General features: G+C 40.7%; 1 protein-coding gene across 1 annotated transcript in view; it reads right to left on the reverse strand.

Moving 5' to 3' along the window:
* FHIT (fragile histidine triad diadenosine triphosphatase) overlaps positions 1-21,340 on the reverse strand; it is a 1,459,115-nt gene that overhangs the window by 1,346,748 nt on the left and 91,027 nt on the right. The window lies entirely within an intron of this gene.

Raw genomic sequence — 21,340 nt, forward strand, 5'->3', positions numbered from 1 at the left:
AAACATCAATCAGTTGTCTACCATACACACCATGACAGGGATCGAACCTGCAACCTAGGTATGTACCTTGACTTGGGGATGGAAACTGTAACCTTTTTTGGTGTACAGGATGACACTCCAACCAACTGAGCCACCAAGCCAGTGCTTATATTTTAATTTTTTAAGAGAAAAATGAGTAAATAAAATTATTTAATCTAAGGACATTATGGACAAAATAGACAATAATTAGAAAAGAAAAAGGAATAAGCTCCGGCTGAAAAAGAAAGACTTTATAGGACTTATTTGTTCATTATAATAGTCACAGAGAACAGTGTGAGGCCAAGGAATAAATTGAAAACATACAATTTTGAAGTGAAATAGTCACAGTTTTAACCCTGGTTCTACCAATTACTCAATATGTGACTGGGCACATTACTTAACATCCCCAATCCTTTATTTCTTCAGTTATAATGAAAGATAAAAGGATCTCTTAAACTTCTCAGAAGGGTTAAATTACATAATTTAGCACAATTCAAGGCAGATAGCAGAGATTAAATAAAGGTTATCATTCTTTCTAATTTTTCTTAATCTAACCTGCAATTACTTATAGGCAATAGCTTCTCCAGAGCTAAAATGTGTTCCAAGTATTCCATCAGTTACATATGTTTCATGAATTGTCCCATTAGCATGGGTCATAAGTGGGCCTGTCCTAGTTGGGTGTTCACTTTGTGTACCAAAAATTAAGTAACTAAAAACAACAGCAGCCATCATTCGAGACCTATTTAGTTTGTTGATTTCAAACCCTGCACTACTGAGATTTTAACAGATGTTTTAAGGTTGAAAAGAATAATAAACTTGGCAGAGTCTTAATAGGGAAACACTTACCTTATGAAAAATCAAGTGAGTATTTTTTTAAATTGTCAATGCTTATTCTGGGAGATTCAAGGTTATCTACTACTCTTTTGCCTCCTCTCCAATGCTCAACTTGAAAGTCATTCAAAAGGTTTACTGCATACAGAAGTACGTGATCTATGCATGCTTCCCACCTGAAATCTGTTCTTACTTAGGAAAAATGCCAACCTCCAAAAACTGTGACCTACATAAATTCAAAGGAGCAAATGAAAGGAGGTAAAGTGGGGCCTTGCTGAATTGTATATGTTGTATCACATAAGACAATGACATCCTACAATCAAAGTGTTGCTCTTAGAAAGCATCTGCCTCATTTGTATATTCTGGAATGTTCTGTGCATTCATCTATAACATGGAAGTCCCAGCCTAAGACACAGACATACAGGTAAACATTCAAACCACATGATCCTTGAGTGAGAGACTGCCAATATTGAAATCGTTTTAGTTGTTGGCAATGAAAAAATTAAAAGGTGACTTGTGGCATCTAAACAAAGGCATATTCTTTTCAGCCTGGTTTTTGTTATGGCTCTGGGAAATCTGAAATAATGAGAATGTATGACTCCTTGATGATAGATTGCATAGAGATGAAAGACCTCGAGTAATGAAAACTTCAGAGCGCATTTGAACTCAGGAATGAAAGAGCCAGATTCCCTCAATGAACTGGGTCTACTCTGGAGCCCAAGGGAAACAATGAATTCACTTTTTCACACCACAGGGATAAATTTGGCTAATAATCTTTGCTGCTTTCAAACTGTGAACATCTGGATGAAAAACAAATCCAAAGCAACACCTTGGAAGCTTAGAGAACCTGAATAGAAAGAGGAGAGCAAAGACTTGAACTTTAGATAGCTCAGCTACTATACACCTGTGCCCCTCCTCCATTTCATCAAATGCTGCAAAAGTAATTAGGATAATAAGTATGAAAAATGTTATACTTCTTGGAAAACCAGTGCTTTAGATATTCAGTAAATGATATCTTGCTTCCAAATTCCTTAGCAGCCTTGAATTCTTAATCATTCACTTATCCATTTAATCATTCAGAAAAAATATTATATCTTTTTTCCCTGATTGCATGAAAAATCATGCTTACTGTAAAATATTCAAATGAAACAGTATTGCATAAAGAGGAGTGTATCTGGAAACCCCAGAAACATGAACATTTGTTAATTATTGCATTTAGGCTCCATGCAAGGTGCCATGGAGTTGTCAAAGCACATCAGATAATATTCCTCTCCTTGAAAAAACCACAGACTAGTAAGAAAGATGATAACTATAAAAATAACTACAATATAGTGTAAGAAGCAATTCAAGCCATAAGAAAGATAAAAAAGAAATGTTATAAGAAGTCAGAGAAGGAAGATACTATTTCTAGCAAAGTATGTCCAAGGACAGCCTCTTTAGCAAAACAAACAAAAAATGCCTCTCTTTCTGCCATTTCCATAACTCATGTGTCGTGTCACTCGCAAGTCCTTCTGGTCTGTGCTGGACTTCCTCCATAAAGACCTAAAAGCTCTTGTATAAAATTCCCAAGGCCACTTTCTTACCATTTCCCCAAAGAGTCAGCATACCTTGTTGAATTTACAGCATACCTCCAAACATAGCAAACATGAAAGAAATTATTTGATCATCGGTCACTTTCCATTACCATTGTTCACAGGAATCAGAGAAAATATATAAACAGTAGACTGGGAAAGGACAAATGTTAAATTCCTACTGCCCCTTTCAAAAAAATGAGGGGAAATAAAGAAGGCATAAGTTAGGAAGACAGACAAGAGTCACACCAACATGAGAGCACACCACACACATTTAACTCTTAATACATGAGAGATTAATGGATATGTAGGATAAAAGTGAATTTGAAATACATAAAAGCTGTGGTTATTGAAAAAACCCAAACTCTGACAGATCTAGGCAGGGAGATAATTGAGTAAAGAAGAAAAGAATCAGCAGACCAAGGGTCATAGTCTCTGTCTCTGTCTCTGACCAGCTGGCAGATCCAGAATGAGAGACACTTAACCCTCTGGGTATCATTATTCTTACTAGTAAAATAAGCATAATGACACTAGTCCTCTGTGAGGCTCAGATGAGATAATATCATTGAAATCATGTTATAAAACACCATATAAAGCATTTTATAAAACACACAGAGTTAAGGTAGTTCACCTAAGTTCCAATGAAAGATTTATAGATTAAGAACATAAATCTGCATTTTCTAAAAGACCAGTCCCAAATTGCCAGTTCCATTGACACCTAGAAGTGGGAAGGACTTAAAAAGCTCAATAAATAAAAATACCTCTTCAAGGATGAGGGCCATGTTGTATTCCCCTTTGTTCTCCGAGCATCTACACTGTGGCTGGCACAGATGCTCGGTACTCTGTATGCGGTACTCTGTACGTGGTACTCTGGAAAGCTGACCCGATCTTTCTCCTACTCTGCATCCCTGTCCCTTAGCAACTGAGGTACAACTATTGTCTGCTGCATATTTAATGGACATCAGCATCAGTAAGTTGACATCTCAGGGACAAAGTCAAATGGGCAGAAAGACATTCCTTTAGCATCCATTTTTAGTTGTCATTTACACAATTCTCTTCCTGGGCATACTCAAGTGAAGGCCACAGGCTGTCTGTCTGCCCTAAACGCCTCCCCAACATTGATATTACTAAACACTCCTTCCAACCAGGCTCAGGAGAGGATGCATGGGTGGGATCTGGACCTGTGAGGCAGCCCAGGCACCAACAGGTTTGGCAAGTTTGGAGACTAGCAGCCCACTCTTGGCCCTAGGCCACTGACATTTGCCTATTATTTGTAAGAACACAGCACAGAACACTAGCCCCATTTTGCCATGCATTTCACAGCAACATCCTGACAATTTTGAAATTAAAAAAAAATTTATTTGTTAGTTAAATGGACATAAGCCAGGCCTGAAAAAGAAATTCTTTATAGGTAATTGGTGTAATGTTGTTAAAGAGCTTTACACAACCCAGTGTTCCTTCCTCAGTATCAGAGTAGGAATAACAGGACTGGCCAGCAGCTGCCCAGGGTACCCATCTAGAAGTACTAAAATATCCCCAGAAAAGTAACACAGTGAAGAAAATGGCATTTATCAGAACTTTCTTCAGGAAGATAATTGTATTTAATTACAAGAATTACAACCAAGGTGGCTATAAGGGTGACATCCTCAGTAACAAAATAAAGCCAATAAAATGCCTTCATGTACAGTGTGCCCAACAACCAGAGGGCTTTTGTTTTCCTGAGTTAGGTATGCAGGCCAGGACATTGTCATCATCCTTCTCTACCAGCAACACTGCTAAAATAGGTTATTTCACTTGCTTGCTGAAAGAACACCAATGATTACTTTGCCTGTACCACCTACATATATGTCTTGGTCAAGTCCTGCTTGGGATCACCAGTTCACGTAATTAGAAAAGGTCTGTTTTTTTCTTTCAGCTCTCCTCCCCTCCCCCAATGTCTTTGCCTCCCTCACTCTATTCACACATGGACAATTAAATCACAGATATTTAGCCCTGACATATATCGGTCAGAGTATTTTCCCAATATGCCAAGGTTGAGGACTCCATCCCTAGTCAGAGCACATACAAGAATAAACCAATGAATGCATGAATAAGTGGAGCAATAAATTGATGTTTCAATTTTTTGCACACTCTCTCTCTTCCTCTCTCCCTAAACCCCTCCCTCTCTTTCTCTAAAACCAATAAATAAAAGAATTTAAATCACAAATATTTACTAAACACCTAGAAAGGGAAAGATGAGCACAACACAATCTTGATCCCCGAGGAACACATGCTCTAGACAACTAAGTTAATATAAGGCAAGCAGATGGAAATATGTGCAAATATAAATATGAGGACACAGATAAAGAGCTAAGAAAAGTCTCATGCAGGATGTGAGAATGTGACATATGTAAGGCCTAACAGTACAGTAGGAGCTAACTAGGAACAAAAGGACAGAGGAACTCAAAGCTGATAAATGAGTGAACCAGGGCACGAAAGGCTACAAAGACATGGTGTCTGTCTTCAGGAAATTGCAGAGTCTATAATGACCATGTGCTATGAAGTGGCAGGAGATGAAATAAAGGTGAGAATCAAAATTTGGAAAGTCTTTGAATGCCATGCCACATGGTTAGGGTTTTGTCCTGGAAGCACTAGGGAGCTACCAATGGTTTAAAGCTAGAAGTAAGAGAAAACATGTGGTCAGATTTGTGTTTGGTCAAAGCACTCTAGCAGCAATATGAAGACTTGTGCATGGTTCAGGGGGGAGATGAAGATGGGAATGGCAATGGTGCAGACTGAGAACCAAAGATAGAAAAACTGAGGCATTTCACAGGTACAATCAAAGGGACTTGGTGACTATAGTGTATAGTGATAAAAAGGAAAGAGTTCTTCTCCCTTAATTAATTCCTACTCATCCTTTAGATCTCAGATCAATTGCCACTTTTCCTAAAGGAAGGTGTGCAAACCCCAGGAATAAATTAGGCCCTTTGGTGACTTGCTCTCAAAGAACATTGGACTTTTCTTCCACACCACTTACCTCTGTTTGTAATACTATATTTGTAAGATAAATTAGATTAATTGGTTTATCTGCTGCCAGACTATGAGCCTCTTGAGGGTCTATCACCCTGTACAGGGGATACACCTGCACAGTAGAAACTCAAAATTTTTGAAAGCAATAACTAAGGGAAGGCAGTTAAGGATAAAACAAAGGTTTCTATACTGTGTTACCAGGTAGATGGTGAGCCCATTAACCAAGCCAGAGTATGGAAAAAGAGCAAGAGGTAAAAAAGAGAAGAAAATGTATTCCGGCTTGTATATGTGCAAGAATTCCAGATGGAGATTTCTAAAAGCTTTGAATCCAGAAGGGTTAATCTGGAGACCACAGATTTAGGAATCATCTACAGAGATGAAGAGATATGTGAGTCACCATTTTACTCAGGCTGAACATGTACATCCAAAAAAGAACTCAAAGAAGGAGTCCTAGAGAAGCAAAATGTAGCATCAGCTAACAAGCCAGCAAAAACACTAGGAAAGAAAAGTCTGAGAGCCATGAGAAGAACCAGGAAAATTAAATTTCAACAGGTCAAGAGAGGCAGATTTCAAAAAACAGAGAAGTGTTCAGTAAGGTCCAATATTGCCAAGGGGTGGGAGGTGACTAGTAGGCCTAATAAAGAGGTGGGCTCAATGATTCAGGCCAAGATGTTTACTTCCAAGGTAAGAGATCTCAGGACTTCCAGAAGGAAAGTCTAAAAGAACAACCAATGGTGGCCCTGACTAGTGTGGCTCGGTGGGTTGAGCATTGCCCTGCAAAACAAATGGTTGTAGGTTCAATTCCTGGTCAGAGCACATGCCTGGGTTGTGGCCAGGTCTCTAGCTGGGGCATGCAAGAGGCAACTGATTTATGTATCTCTCACACATCAATGTTTCTCTCCTTCCCTTTCTCCCTCCCTTCTTCTCTCTCTAAAAATAAATAAATAAAATCTTTAAAAGATTCAGAGAACAACCAATGATGAGAACAGCCTGTGTGGAGAGGAAACTAAAACACATGCAGGAGAAAGGGAATAATTCATTCTTTCATCAACTCAATAAGCAGTTGTTGAGCTCCCACTATGAACCAAGCACTCTACATTGGAGGTATAGAAGTAAAAAAATTATGACTTCCAGTCAAGATGGAGGTATAGGTAGGCACACTTTGTCTTGTTACACAACCATAAGAAGGATCACAACCAGAACTGCCAGAAAATCTAACTGCACAAGAGTCCAACAACCAAGGGTTTAAAGAAGCAATATTCATCCAGACAAGTTAGAGGGGCAGAGACAGGGAGCTAGGTCAAAGAGGATGCAGTGTAGTGGTGGCAAGGTGTCAGCAGTGAGGTGGCCAGCAGAACGGGCAGTCCCACATTCACATGTGGTGGATAAAATCAGGGGATACCTTGGGAGGGAGTGATCCCAGCCCCGAGCCAGACCTCACAGCCCATGGTTCCAGGGCTGGAAAAATAAAGCCTCACAACTTCTGGCTATAAAAACCAGTGAGGGTATGGGCAGCTGAAGAAACTGCTGGTCTCTTGGGAGAGGCCAATTAAAGGGCCAGCATGGTCCTACAATGAATTCAAATCTACCCACTATAGGAATCACCACCTGGGCAGTAGCTAGAGGGGCATCAGTCACATACAGGAAAGGGGTAAAGTGACTAGAAACAGGGCAGATGCTGAGCAAGCCTCAGTGGCATTGTCCTCTCTCTGACCCCTCCTGTACATAGAGAACCACAAAGCAGTGAAATGGGTTGCCCCACCCTGGCAAATACCTAAGGCTCCGCCCCATACAATTTAACACGTGTGCTAAGACAGGAAGGGAGTCAAAGCAGCTCTACCTAATACACAGAAACAAACACAGAGAGGCTGCCAAATTAAGGAGACAAAAAAATATGGCCCAAATGAAAGCATGAAATAAAATCCCAGAAAAAGAACTAAGTAAATGGAGATAGCCAACCTATCAGATGCAGAGTGCAAAACACATGATAAGTATGCTCAGAGAACTCACTGAATAAGGCAAAAGCATAAAGGAAGAAATAAAGCCTACACTAAATGAAATAAAGAAAAATCCACAGGGAACCAACAGTGAAGGGAAGGAAGCTGGAAGTCAAACCAATGATTTGGAACACAAGGAAGAAATAAACAATCAACCAGAACAGAATGAAGGAATATGAATTCAAAATAGTGAGGGGAGAATAAGAAGACTCTGGGACATCTCCAAAAAGGCCAACATCCAAATCATAGGGATGCCAGAGGAGAAGAGGAAGAGCAAGAGCAAGAAATTGAAAATTTACTTGAAAAAACAATGAAAGAAAACTTCCTTAATTTGGTGAAGGAAACAGACATACAAGTCCAGGAAACAGTCCCAAAGAAGTTGGACCCAAAGAAGACCACACCAAGACACATCATACTTAAAATACCAAAGGTTAAAGATTAAGAGAGAATCTTAAAAGCAGTAAAAGAAAAGCAGAGTTACCTACAAATGACTTCCCATAGACTATCAGCTGATTTCTCAAAAGAGAGTTTTCAGGCTAGAAGAGATTGGCAAGAATTTTCAAAGTGATGAAAAGCAAGGACCTACAGCCAAGATTACTCTATCCAGCAAAGCTACCATTTAAAATGGAAAGTCAGATAAAGTGCTTCCCAGACAAGGCAAAGATAAAGGAGTTCATCATCACCAAGCCCTTATTATATGAAATGTTAAAGGGATTACTTAAGAAAAAGATCCAAACTATGAACAATAAAATGGCAATAAATTCACAAATATCAGCAACTAAATCTAAACAACAAAAACAAACTAAGCAAACAACTAGAACATGAACAGAATCACAGTTATAGAGATCATTTGGAAAGTTATCAATGGGGAGTGAAAGGGAAAGAATGGGGGAAAAGATACAAGGATTAACAAGCATAATTTGTAGATACAAAATAGACAGGGAGGTGTTAGGTATAGGAAATAGAGAACTCAAAGAACTTACATGCACAACCCATGGACATGAAGTAAGGTGAGGGAATGCTGGAGGGAAGGGAGATACCAGGTAGAGGGGGGAAAAGGAGAAAAATTGGGACAACTATAACAACATAATCAATAAAATAAACTTAAAAAAAGTAAACAAGTTACAATAGCCTTTGGGCTAGGGGGACCTAAGAGAGAATAAGCTGCCCTGACTGGCATAGCTCAGTGGATTGAGCACAGGCTGGGAACCAAAGGATCACAGGTTTGATTCCCAGTCAGGGCACATGCCTGGGTTGTGGGCCAGGTCCCCAGTGGGAGCCACACTAGAAGCAACCACACATTGATGTTTCTCTTTCTCTCTTTCTCCCTCCCTTCCCCTGTCTAAAAATAAATAAATAAAAGATTTTTTTTAATTAAAAAAGAGGGAATAAGCTCAAGATCATAAAGTCTGGCCATGAAAATCCATGAGATAGGTCTCCCCTTTGAGCTAGAAAGGAAGGAGAAATAATCCAAGGCTAAAAATTATATAGGCAGGGCCTAGAAACTTCAGGAGTCTGGAGATTCCAGGGCTGTCATGCGTTGGGTTCTCTTGAAGGCAGAGCCCAAGACAAGGGTTTAGGTGTTGAGTTTATTTTGGAGGTGGTTCCAGGAAGCATGAATGAGGGAATACAGAATAAGACAGGGATGGAGTAAAACCCAATAGAAGAGTGCATTACCAAGTTGGCCACTGACGGCAAGGGCCAGGACCTCCAAAGAAGTGTACAGAAGGTATACAGAATTATGCACCTAAAGAATGGAAGTCGCAGCATTCATACATATATCCAAATGCCCAAGGGTGATGTGGCCCCTGAGGACATTTACTCTCCCACACTTCCAGGCTCCTTTGTGGCCCAGGCCAAGAAGGCTCCCTTCCTAAGAGATGGTCCTGGGGAAGAAAGCAGAAAAGGAGCACAGCAAGTGCTAAAAGATGTAGGAACTGACAAAGCTTGTCACCACAGTTGCAGTTGAAATCAGAGACAAGAACTGTGATGATGGCCTCCAGGGGAATCTGTCATAAAGGCGGTTGGTATTGGTGAGAACTAGGTGGAAATGACTAAGCATGCAGTGTAGGCTGGTAAAAAGGGGAGAAAGGCTAGGAGAAAAATGGCTCAAAGAGTTTTCCTAGGGTTGTAGCTTTCTCACAATGCTTTTGGCCTCTTTACAAAGAGATGAACTTAGGGACTTATTAGTAGCTTGAAGTTAATATCATGAAGGATGCTCTGTACTCCTGCAAGACAAGGGTCATGAAATTAACCATTGATATTTACTGAGCATTTATTAGGTGTCAGGTACTCTGCAGCAGCATCAAATGAACTACTTCTGCAACTGTATATAATAATAACTACTACTGCTCTCATTTTAAAGGGAAGAAACTGAAGTTGTGAGAGTTTTTAGAAGTGTATAAGGTCAATTGAGATAGAGTATGTGTCAAAACAGTTGCAATCAATTAAAGGTATAGGAGCTGTCAAGGAGTTAGTAAGACCAACCCCTAATGGACTGATGGCTTCAAACCAGAGACCAGCTTGATCCAACATGGCAACTAATTTCACCTAATGGTAACCCCTAGCCTCATTATACACTCATTGTAATATATTAGCATTCTAAACAACACACCCTGTGCTGCCATGATCAGAAACAGAAAGCCCATATAAGGACACAACATGGCTGAGAGAGCTTCTCTGAGAAATCTTCACCCCTTTCCTGGGAAGATCCTGAATATTCCTCCCCCTCATTGAATACCCTACCCCCAGAGTAAATGAACTTCAAGAAAGGGGGATAATTCCTCTAAAAAGGGGCTGTGCTGTCTATGGAGTAGCCCATTCCCTGTTTCACTGCTTTACCAATAAATTCACTTTCACTCGGACTCTCTGCTAGGTCGTATTTGAATTCTTTCCTGCATGAAGCCAAGAACCCACAGTGGGTCACAGACCCTTGGGTCCCCAGACCCTCAGAATGCCTGCATCACTACGGTGTAACAAACTACTTCATTTTGAGTATGTGTCAATAACTCATACTTGTATCTAAATACACACAGAGAATATGCACACACAGTTAAATCAGATATGAGTATTTCCAAAGAAAAAAGTTTAATTAGCTTCTTTGTCCATTTCTTCATTACATGGATAATGGAGCACTTCTAAACTCTTTAATGAACATACTTCTTTGAGGGTTTCTTTTTTATTATTTATACCAATTGATCAATGCCTTTTCTGTAAATACACAAGACTAGGAATGAAAAAAATAAGGGCATTTGGATACAAAGACTGAAGCAAAAACTAACAACAAAATACCACCTGAATCACAAGCTAAATTAAGTCAATAAAGCCTCATAAAAGGGGAAAAGTAAAACATGATAAGACTTTAAACTCATTACAGACCAAAATGTAAATCTGACTGCAAAATTATCCGGATCTTTAATTTGAAGGCTAATGATCATGCTGGAGGTAGGAGGCAAAATTTAATTTAGGAGCAATTTTGGCCAATCAATCCTATTTTCTTTAACACAAGAGCAGAGAGGGAAAGAGAATGACATTGATGATATCCACAGAAGGCCAGGGGGAGGAAAAGCAGATGTGATCACATCATCAACACACTTGGGACTGGCTCAAGGAGGTTTCGTCAGGCAATGCAACCTTCCCTGGAATGGAGCTGGTTTGTAATTAGTTTAGGCAGTGGAAGCCTGCATCATTAAAAAGATGACAACTGGACACTTGCCACAATCAAGATGTTTCATAATCAAATTAACTTGGCTGAAGAGCTTGATTTGGAACCTGTTTATGGTTAACCATCACATAGCTTTTAGGGTATGGGAGCATAACATATAAAAAAGACACCAGGTAAGTAGTGCATGAACATGTAAGAAGCTCATGAAGATGTGGCCATTTCTTAGCCACAAAACATTTATAACAGTGTTAGGGCCAGGGATCAGTGAGTATAAAAAGGATAGAATATCCCTCAATCTATCCTCAAAGAACTGAATAAATTTTTCAGAAAATAATAATAGTAAACACACATGGTTTTAAAATGTGCATGGTTAAATATTTCAGCACAAGCATTATACCAGATCCAGAACTGCTCAAAAGCAGCAATCTTCAAGTCATACATCTTTGTTTCACCAGAACTTAATGCATTTCCTGGAGCAGTGGGGCTCCTCAGAAAAGCTGTGTTTTTATCATCCTGTTATAATAATTAGAAGAGAACAACATAGAAACATAGAAATCTTTTTTGATCTCCTGGGAAGTGAAAATGGTATGTAGATGGATCGCAACCATGTATAAAAATGGGTATGTTTGAGAATTAGAAGATAATGTGCAAAAATGAGAATAGTAGTGCTGGGTGTTAGGATTCTGCATGTGTTTTTTCCCCTAAAACTATCTTTAATGGTGTCAGAATGTCATCTTTTCCATTTCAAATCTACAGATATTTCTATGTTGGAGAAAGAGAAGGAACCTGGTAGTAAATGAACTACGTTTCTAGAATAAGGTTCAAACTCTATTGCTTAGCACTGGAGACCCATATGGTCTGGTATAACCGAGAATGGCAGTTGCATATTCTACCCCTCCTCCTTCCTCTTTTCCATCACACTCAATTGCTTGCCCTTTCCAAAATGGGTCATAGGTTTCATTTCTTTTTTTCATACACCATTCTCACTATCTGGAAAACCCCTACTCCCATCCACTTTTCATATTGCTAAATCCTACTCATTTTTGAAAAACAACTCAAATATCCCCTCTCTGAGAAGGCATCAGCCCTGATCCCCCACACCCTATCCCAGTCTCTCCTTGTTGTTGTGGGGTTTTTTTTTTGTGTTTCTATAGCAACTTATGCAGAATGCTTATCACACTATGCTGCAATCACTGGGTTACTTGCCTTTCTCCTCCACCAGTCTAGATGCTACCTACAGATAATGTGGAGATGTCTGGGGCTACAAAGACCAATCGATGACCCAAAGTCTTTCAAAACAAATTGTGACAGTGCATTCACTTGCTCAGAACTCTTATGGTTATAAGTAATGGACACTCATTGAAACTACTTTGTGCACAAAAAAGGGGTATTTATTTATAAGGACACAGAGATACTTCTGAAAGCCCAATAGTAGAAAATGCAGTCACTAAGGTCTGGGCCCTGGAATCAGAAAGCTACAGAATCAGTGCACCCACTCTCTTAGTTGATTAGTCTTATTTTTCCCTTTCTCCTCCCTCTGTGCCACCTTACCATCATTTACCATGCATTTCTCTGTAGCTCTGCCGTATTCCTTCCTCTCTCCTAGAAAGGCAGTTGTATAGTGACTAAAGACATGAGTTCATGCTACCTGGATTCATTCCTAGATCTGCCACTACCCACCGATACAACCTTGGATGAATTACTTCACCTCTCTGTGACTCAAGTTTCGTCTTCTATAAAGTGGAAATAAGAAGAGGAACTACTTCATACAACTGTTATGAAGATTAGAGAATAAATCTAAGGCATGACTTTCCACAGCTCCCAAGTTTACCTATCTGCCCATTCTATCTACCATGTCTTAGTCCCAAATCCAACTTCTGCGAAAGACACCTGACTGGCCCAGCTTGAGTCAACTGTGCATCCTTGGTCCACTCAGGCATGGCCATAGGAGCCAAATTACACTGTATAAACATGACTGCCAGGGTCCACCCTGGAAGGTGAGAGCTGTGGGCAGTTCTCAGAGAGATGGGCCATGGGCTAAGCTGACATTACAGACAAAACCCTACTCTAGCCACCAACTATCCTCTCACCATGTGTATAGCCACACTTGTGGACCTGCCTTGGATCACAGCTGGGCCCCTTCAGCTCACAGTCCAGCACATGGCTCTTATTGAAAACAGGCAGCTGCCTATCTGCCTACAATGGCACCTAGGGAAGCTCCACACACTGGCACTTCATAAAGGCCTAATGGTGATGATGGTGACACTGACAAGAATGTCGGTAGCACAATAGGCCACACCATGGGCTGCTATTGCTTTCCTGCAGTTTGTTGATGGGCCCTGTAGCTTGAAGTTGAAGTCAGCACATCCTTCTAACTCAAGTAATGTGGCCCAGCTCTGGGGCCAACCCTCATCAGCTGCCATCCAGCTGCTACTTAGGTAGATTTACACCCCACTAAATCCATTGTCACACAAGGATTTCCTCCTTACTTACTGACAGGATTTAAAGAACAGAGGCACAGCATCTGATAGCCAAAAGTAGAAAAGCCCCCAAAGAAAATTAACCATTAGACTTCAAAGTGTTATGTTCCTGTTAAATGAGATCAACTGGGGGTGGGGGAGTAGCTTTTTTTGTGTGTGAGAGAGAGAGAGAGAAAGAGGGAAGAGGAGACGAAGAGAGTGGGGGGAGAGGGAGGGAGAAAGAGAGAGAGAAACATCCATGTGAGAGAGAAATGTCAACCGATTGCCTCTCATACAGGCCCCAGAAAGGACCAAACCTGCAACCTAGGTATGTCCCCTGACCAGGAATCAAACCCACAACCTTTCAGTTCAGAGGACAACACTCCAACCAACTGAGCCGGCCAGGGCGAGGAGTTGCATATTTAAAATAAAAAGAGAGTGCTGTGGCCAGTGTGGCTCAATTGGTTGAAGTATCATCCTGTACACCAAAAGGCTGGGGGTTGCATTCACCATCAAGGTACATACCTAGGTTGCAGGTTCAGTCCCTGGTCGGGGTGCGTATAGGAGGCAACCAATCAATGTTTCTTTTTTCTCTCTCTCTTCCTCTCTAAAATTAATAACATATTTTAAAAATAAAATAAAATAAAAAGAATGTGACCACAGCCTTGGACTCTAACCTGGCCCATAAAAAAAGTTAATTTGAAACTCTTTATCAAACTTGTTTTCATCCTAGTGTAATCTCCTCAACAAAAAGCAACATTTGTAGACAAGGACTCTTCTCACAACACGTTATCTCCTGTGTTTCTCAAAAAGCCTGGTGGGTGAGTATTGCTATCTTTTTTTACAGAAGAGGAAACTGAGGCTGACAACAGTTAAAACGGTTGAGCCTGTGAGCTGAAAGCATCAGAGCCCTAATTATATCCAAATCAGCCATTGCCTTGCCCATGGTGCTTTCTCTATCCTACCACTGCCTGCTGTCACTTGCTTTCCCTAGTTTTAAACCAAGGATCATCATTTCCAAACTATCTGTGTGGACATATTTGATCACCTGTGTTCTGTGGCAGGCCCCGTACCCACCCAACCAAAACAGTTATTCAGATTCATATATGTAGCTTCTATTGAAGATTTCCTTTGAATAAATGAAGCAGTGTGTTTGTTACCTTACTCCTTTTACCATAACATTTATTTAACACTTCCAGAGCACCAGACACTGTGCTGAGTGCTTTACAAGAATTATCTCAGGTGACCATCACAGTAATGAATTACTTTTATTTCCAACCCTCCTTTTTAACAAATCAAGAATTGAGGCTCAAAGCCATTAGCTTTGCCTAAAGTCACATAGCAAAAACTAATTCCAGACTCTAAATCACCATTACTGGTGCTTAGAAAAATCAATTCTGGGACCAGTATCAAGATTTCATCACTACTCTCTTTCATAAAAATATTCTGCCTTTGAATTTTTAGCTCTCAGTGATAAATAAAACATACTAGTAACTACCTCAAATCCTTTCTAGAAGCAGGAAGGAAAATAAATAAATAGCCAGGATTTCTTTTAAGAGTGTGTGAATAGCAGGGTACGCATATAATAGACACTTCAATCAATTTTCCTGCAGCATGAAGAGCAATCTCATTTTCAAATGGTGAATCCTGGCTCATGTGCATGTGGCATTACGATCATCCAGGTAGGTTTATGGCACACCACTTTAAGGAATGCTGGTAACTTTAAGTGGATTTGAATAACAAGAGCAGCCTCAAGTCAGTCACCATCACTAGTCAATGGAAAGCCTGGAGTTCACTTTTAAAAAAGGCATCTGAAAAAGTCTTCAGAAAATGGCAAGGTTAGAGAATAGTACACCTAAAACTTACATAATTTTATTAATCAATATCACCGCAATAAATTCAATAAAAATTTTTTAAAACAGAAAACGGCAATGTTCACGCACAGGTTAAAGTAGCCTAAATATTTAACATGCTGCCATCTACAAGGTTAAGGACCTTTAACAACTCTTTGTACAAGAAAGAATATAGAAAAGAATAAGAGACAATGTGGATGGTAGAGTCTAGTTGTCAAAAGCACTTTGGGCACAGCCAGCCCTGGATGGGAGTCCTATATCATTTACCAGCTCTGTGGCTTAGGGTCAGTTTCCAAAACATTCTAACTGGTGTGGTCATCCATAAAATTTGAATAATAGAGACAGCTATTTGATGGGATTTCTATACTTAATAAATATGATGATGAAGATGACGACACCAACAAAAATGATATCTGTCTGCTTTTATTACTAGGAACATGAGTAATGGGAAAGAGCATCTTCTTGTTTCTCTTTCCAGCTTTTGTTTGGACACTTTTTGTACAGCTCATCTAGGTTCAGACACGAAAGCCCCTGCCCAGCTTCTGTCAACAAAGGGAGGGCATGCTTCCTCTCTTCCCAAACTGGTGAGGGCTGAGGAATTTGCCACTTCTTGGCTTCCTCTGGGGCTAAAAGCTTTTAGAAACTGATAATCTTAATGTAAGGGGACTCTACTTTCTACATATTATTGTAGCCAATGATAGCTGGCTTAATTAGCAAATTTTTACAACAGAGTCTGTTACAGGGTGCAGCCAAGAGGGGGGGACCCCAAATAGGCATTTGAAATGGGGTCCAGAACTCAAGGTGTCCAGGAGATTTTAAGGTGTCTTCACCCCTTCCCCCACAGGTATGAGTTGGGGGAAGGGACACACAGAGCAAGAACATGCAGGGCAGCTTTGCAGCTAATCCATGGCATGGTCATTTAACATACCTATAGCCTTTGGCTGGTCACTTAGATATGCTAAATAGCTATGGCCATGCTCAAGGCCAGGGGGATGGAAAGGGACCTTCCCCCCAAGATGGGACCTGGGAGGCAGGTCCCCTGAGTTACAGCGCCTGCGTGGGAGCTGGGAGAAGATTGGCTCCATGACATGGGGTGACACCTGCCCAGACCCACGATGGCGACCAGAAAAGCTGGAGAAGAAAGCAGATTGAGGGCAAGTGTGCCCAAGTGTAGGAGGAGTCGGAAATGGGGCTGCAGAAGAAGATTGGCGTGTGGGATTTAAACACGGACATGGCAGCCATTGAGGGAGAAACCACGCGGCCTTGACGGAGTGGAGACTCCTGCAGCCCTGAGAGAGGGAGAACCACGCGGCAGCCCTGGAGGAGAGAACCATGCAGTTTTGGCAGAGTGGGGACTCTCCCTTCCTGCAGCCCTGAGAGAGAGAGGACAACGTGCCTGGCAGAGTGGGGACCCCCACAGCTTTAGAAGGGGGAACCACCACCTGGTTTTAGCAGAGATCCTGGTGACTCAGCTGAGGGTGCCGGGAATCCAGGGAGGTCTCCCAGTCAAGATGGAGTTCTAACTGGGAAGAACCAAAAGACTACCTAAGCCGTGGACTTTTATTTCCTTTCCTGAGATACAGTACTCTGGACTGGGCAAAGGGGAAAGGAAGGAAGGACTGTGTGTTTGTGGGTGTTTTTAGGGACCTTAGGATTTTTTTTTTTTTTTGATAAAGACATTATTAGGTCACTACTTTAAGTTAGTATAGCATTAAATAAACATTTTCTTTCCTTTTCATGAATCTCTGGCATTGAGAGACGGTCTTTCCTAGGGCAGCGGACATAACGGACTGGGGCTTTCTTTTAATAATAGTATATCATCCCAGGCCCCCCTTGTGTGCTCTGTAACAGGTCCACAATACAAGGCCCATTGAAATTTTAGAGTACTCCTGATTCACAATGCAAACACTGGAACCATCTCGTTCAGCACTATTATTATTACCTGGGGGGATTATAGGGGAAAGGAGGCAAGGGAATGAGCATTTTGAAAGCATCAACAATATACCAAGCAAAGAACTGAAGCATTAGACATAATTCTAGGTCATTGAACTTAAAATCCAAATTTAGCCGACAAATAAGACACAGATGTGAGAAAAACTACAAAATAAATAAGGATAAATTTCTCCCGTTATACTAATCTACCACGAATATCTAGAAGTTTGCAACAGCAGGTGAGGGTGTACATACACCCTACTGGGGTGCCTACTGGGGCAAAAGTAGGTTTACAACTGTTTGTATGGAAAATAATACAATAAATTGTAAATAATAATAAACTAATAACATAATAAATAACTAATAACTAATAAATAATAACAAAAATAAACTGTGTTTCATGTGCTCACAACTGTGAACCTACTCTTTCCCCACCTGTGTAACCAGCTGTGAACATATCATCCACTCTACTCTGCCACTACTGGCCAAGTAAAAGAGGAAACAAAAAACAGCTTTGACCATAATCAAAGAGGGGGGTCCTTGAGGGCAGGAACCATCTGTGTCCTAGTAACCAATGTGTCCCCAGAAGCTAGCAAAGGCGTTAGCAAGTAGAAAGCATGCAATCAAAGTGCTGAATGAGTGCAAGATGCATGGGTGTGCCCTGCATGTGACTGAAATCAAAGCTCAAAGCCCTTACCAGGTCTCACTGGTCTCCTTCCTTATTCATCTAGAACAGCAATTTCCAACATTTTTCATTTCATGGCACATATAAACTAATTACTAAAATTCTGTAGCACACCAAAAAATATATATTTTCATGATATGACAAAAAATAGGCATAATTTTGATTCATTCACATCAGTCAGCTATTATTGTGTTGGTTGTTGTCAGTTTTTAAATTTGACAATCTAAGGGAAAAGAGGTCAGTGCCTCTGACTAAGTAGTCAGGTATTATAACCAGGTACAGCCCAGAGGGGGGCCCCAAATAGGGATTTAGAATGGGGTCCAGAACTCAAGGTGTCCAGGAAATATTAGAAAGATATATAGGGTGTCCTCACCCTCCACCATAGGTGTGAATTGGGGGAAGAGACACATGGAGCAACACCATTGAGGGCTGTTTTGTACAGCAACAGCTTTGCAGCTAACCTCTGGCATGGTCATTTAACATATCTATTAGCCTTTAACTGGTTTCATAGATATATTAAATAGCTGTGGCCATGCTTTGAGCCAGGGGGATGGAAGTGACTTCCACCCAAGATGTAATGAGGTGGGGGGCAGCTCCCCCTGATTACAGCACCTGCATGAGAGCTTGGAGAAGACTGGTTCCATGACATGGGGCCACACCTGCCCAGACTCAGGATGGCAGCCCAGTAAACTTGGAAGAATACAGGAATGCTGGCAGGTGTAACTGATTGTAGAAGGAGTCGGAAATGGGGGTACAGAGGGAGATTGGTGTGGGGATTTAAACCCAGACTTGGCAGCCATGTGAGGAGAGAATCACGTGGTTTTGGCAAAGTGGGGACCCCCACAGCTTTGGTAGGAGAGAACCCCCACAGCTTTGGCAAGAGTGAGGACCATGTGGCTTTGGGGTTCTCCCTTTTGCCATGTGGTTTAGGAAGCAGGAGAGACTTTGCCTAGAAGAAAAGGGGTGAAAGGACTCTTGCTGGTGGGCCATGAGAAGGTGCCACATGACTTTGGATTATTAACTGGAGATCCTGGCCAGCGACACAGCTGACGGTGCCAGGAGCCTGAATCACAGACTTCTTCTCCTGAGATAGTGTACCCCAGATTAGGGCAGAGGGAGAAGAAAGGACTGTGTATGTCTGTGGGTATCCTAAAGGACTTTAATATTTTAATGAAGACATTGGGTCACTATTTTAAGTCTGTATAGCTTTAAATAAATATTTCCTTTCCTTTTCACAAATTTCTGGCATTGAGAGATGTCTTTTCCTCTGTCAGTGAACATAGCAAACCTAGTGGGGGGTCCTTTCAGTAATAGTACATCATACAACCCTTGGCCCTGTTCTGTAACAGTACTGCATGTTTTAAAAATTCTTGTGGCACACAGGTTGAAAATCTCAGATCTAGGAGACTGTCCTACCTTAGTGGTCTTCACCACCATTGACAATGAAAATATAAGTTCATAACAAAATATTTTAAATAAACATAGCATACCAGGTCATTAAAAATAGACTAGAGAGTATTTTACACTGAGACGCTAGGGAGCATCATTACTTTGAAATGTCACTTTCTGCTTTAATTAGTATGCTCTAATGATAAGTATATGTCATTCTTATCTAATGCAAGTCTTGAAGGCATATAGAATCTGGGTCACATCCCTCTCTGGGAGGTACACAGACATAGAGAACAAACAGAATGCATGTGTTGATGTTAACTAGCTTACTTATCTTTACTAATGTAATTGTCAAAGTTTTAAGTTTCAAAATTTGAAAATAGTTTTGTTCAACACACCAAGCATGTGAGGCACAGCAATTCAATCTCCTTTCACATTTCTCAAAACAGCCTAAGCTGCTTTAGAGACACGTGAAGTTCCCAGTGATTACTTTCAAACAGATTCCCTCAGAGGTATCACTCAAAACAGGACCACCTGCTTGGAGGCATATTTTTAATAAAGACAACAAAGGCTTGCTTGCTCACAGGGAAACTTACAAGACTGTCTTTGCTTCCTTCCACCTATTGTGGTGCTTTATCCAAGTAGAAAGTACTCTTCAGAGCTTCAAAGATGCTGATAATGGACTTCTTTTCAAACACAAGTCTTAGTTGTCTGCTCCTTTGATTCAACAGTCAGCATATAAAAGGACCAAAGTGATACAGACAAATACCTCTGAGCTGCTTGTTGTGGCAATATCAGATAAAGAAATTCTGTAGCCCAGAGTGATATTTGATACATTCATTTGAATGTCAATACCAAACACCCTCCCCCAGCCACTCCACAGAAGCAGCAGGAATGTGCCACAGAAACAGAAAACAGAGTTGTAACTCCAGTGTATCTATAAGTTCCTTTTTATATTTTCTCTGCTTTGTGCTCCCCAGATTCGGCCAAAAATGGAGGTCATTTACAGCTTCATCAATTGACTGACCCAGGGCAGACTCCAGCTTTCTCAAGACTGTAACGGCAATGTCAATTCTCAAAAGCACTCAAGCATGGTACCAAGCTTCCAGGATCTGGCCAGAGCGGGTTACCCAGGGCTTGCTTTTGTGGTAAATCTGCACCACCATGATGACTCTAGGTCAGCTGTATTTACCATTCAGGTTTCATGCAGATCAACTCATTCATACACCTACAAGGACCAGTCCACCAACCCAGCCACAGGCTCTCCGCACCTTCCCAACTGCAAAGAATTTCTCAGGGGAGTCAAAGTTTCACTCACTTTTCACAGAAATGGCTCATGGAAATATTATCTTAAAATGCTTCCTCTTAAAAAATGTTTTTGAACTGAGAATTATATGCTGTGCTGAATTAGAATGGTGGTGGATTCTGACTATATCTTTTTTTCCCATTTTGGCTTCACTCTTAAGTATAGAAAATACCAGTTTGCCCTCTCCTCCAGCTCCCTTCTCTTCCTGATACCAAAGTTTAGTCCACTAAATCAAAAGCAATTTTAGTATTGAACTTCCATCTTCTATCTCCTCCATTCCAGTATCTAAGAACAATGTGAATATGGGTCATTTCATGCTACAAATGTGCTCCTGAGAACTGCATGCTAAAATGAATCAAGGCAATGGTATATTTGAACAGGGCCCTTGTCACTGAAGTAGGGAAAAGATACTGAGTTCTAACCTGCTGTGATCACTCTACCCTCCTTGTGAGAGGGCTGGAGATTCTCCAGCTCATCTCTAAAATTCTTGTATTGTGATTCAATATGAAAAGTCATGCAAATGACTTTTAATGCCATATTAAAAATGACATTGAAAGGAAAAATAATACAACATAACATTTACATATTTTTAACTTATTGACTTGAGAGAGAGAGAGAGTGTGAGA

This window comes from Phyllostomus discolor, chromosome 7 (assembly GCF_004126475.2).
Source record: "Phyllostomus discolor isolate MPI-MPIP mPhyDis1 chromosome 7, mPhyDis1.pri.v3, whole genome shotgun sequence".
Lineage (NCBI taxonomy): Eukaryota > Metazoa > Chordata > Mammalia > Chiroptera > Phyllostomidae > Phyllostomus > Phyllostomus discolor.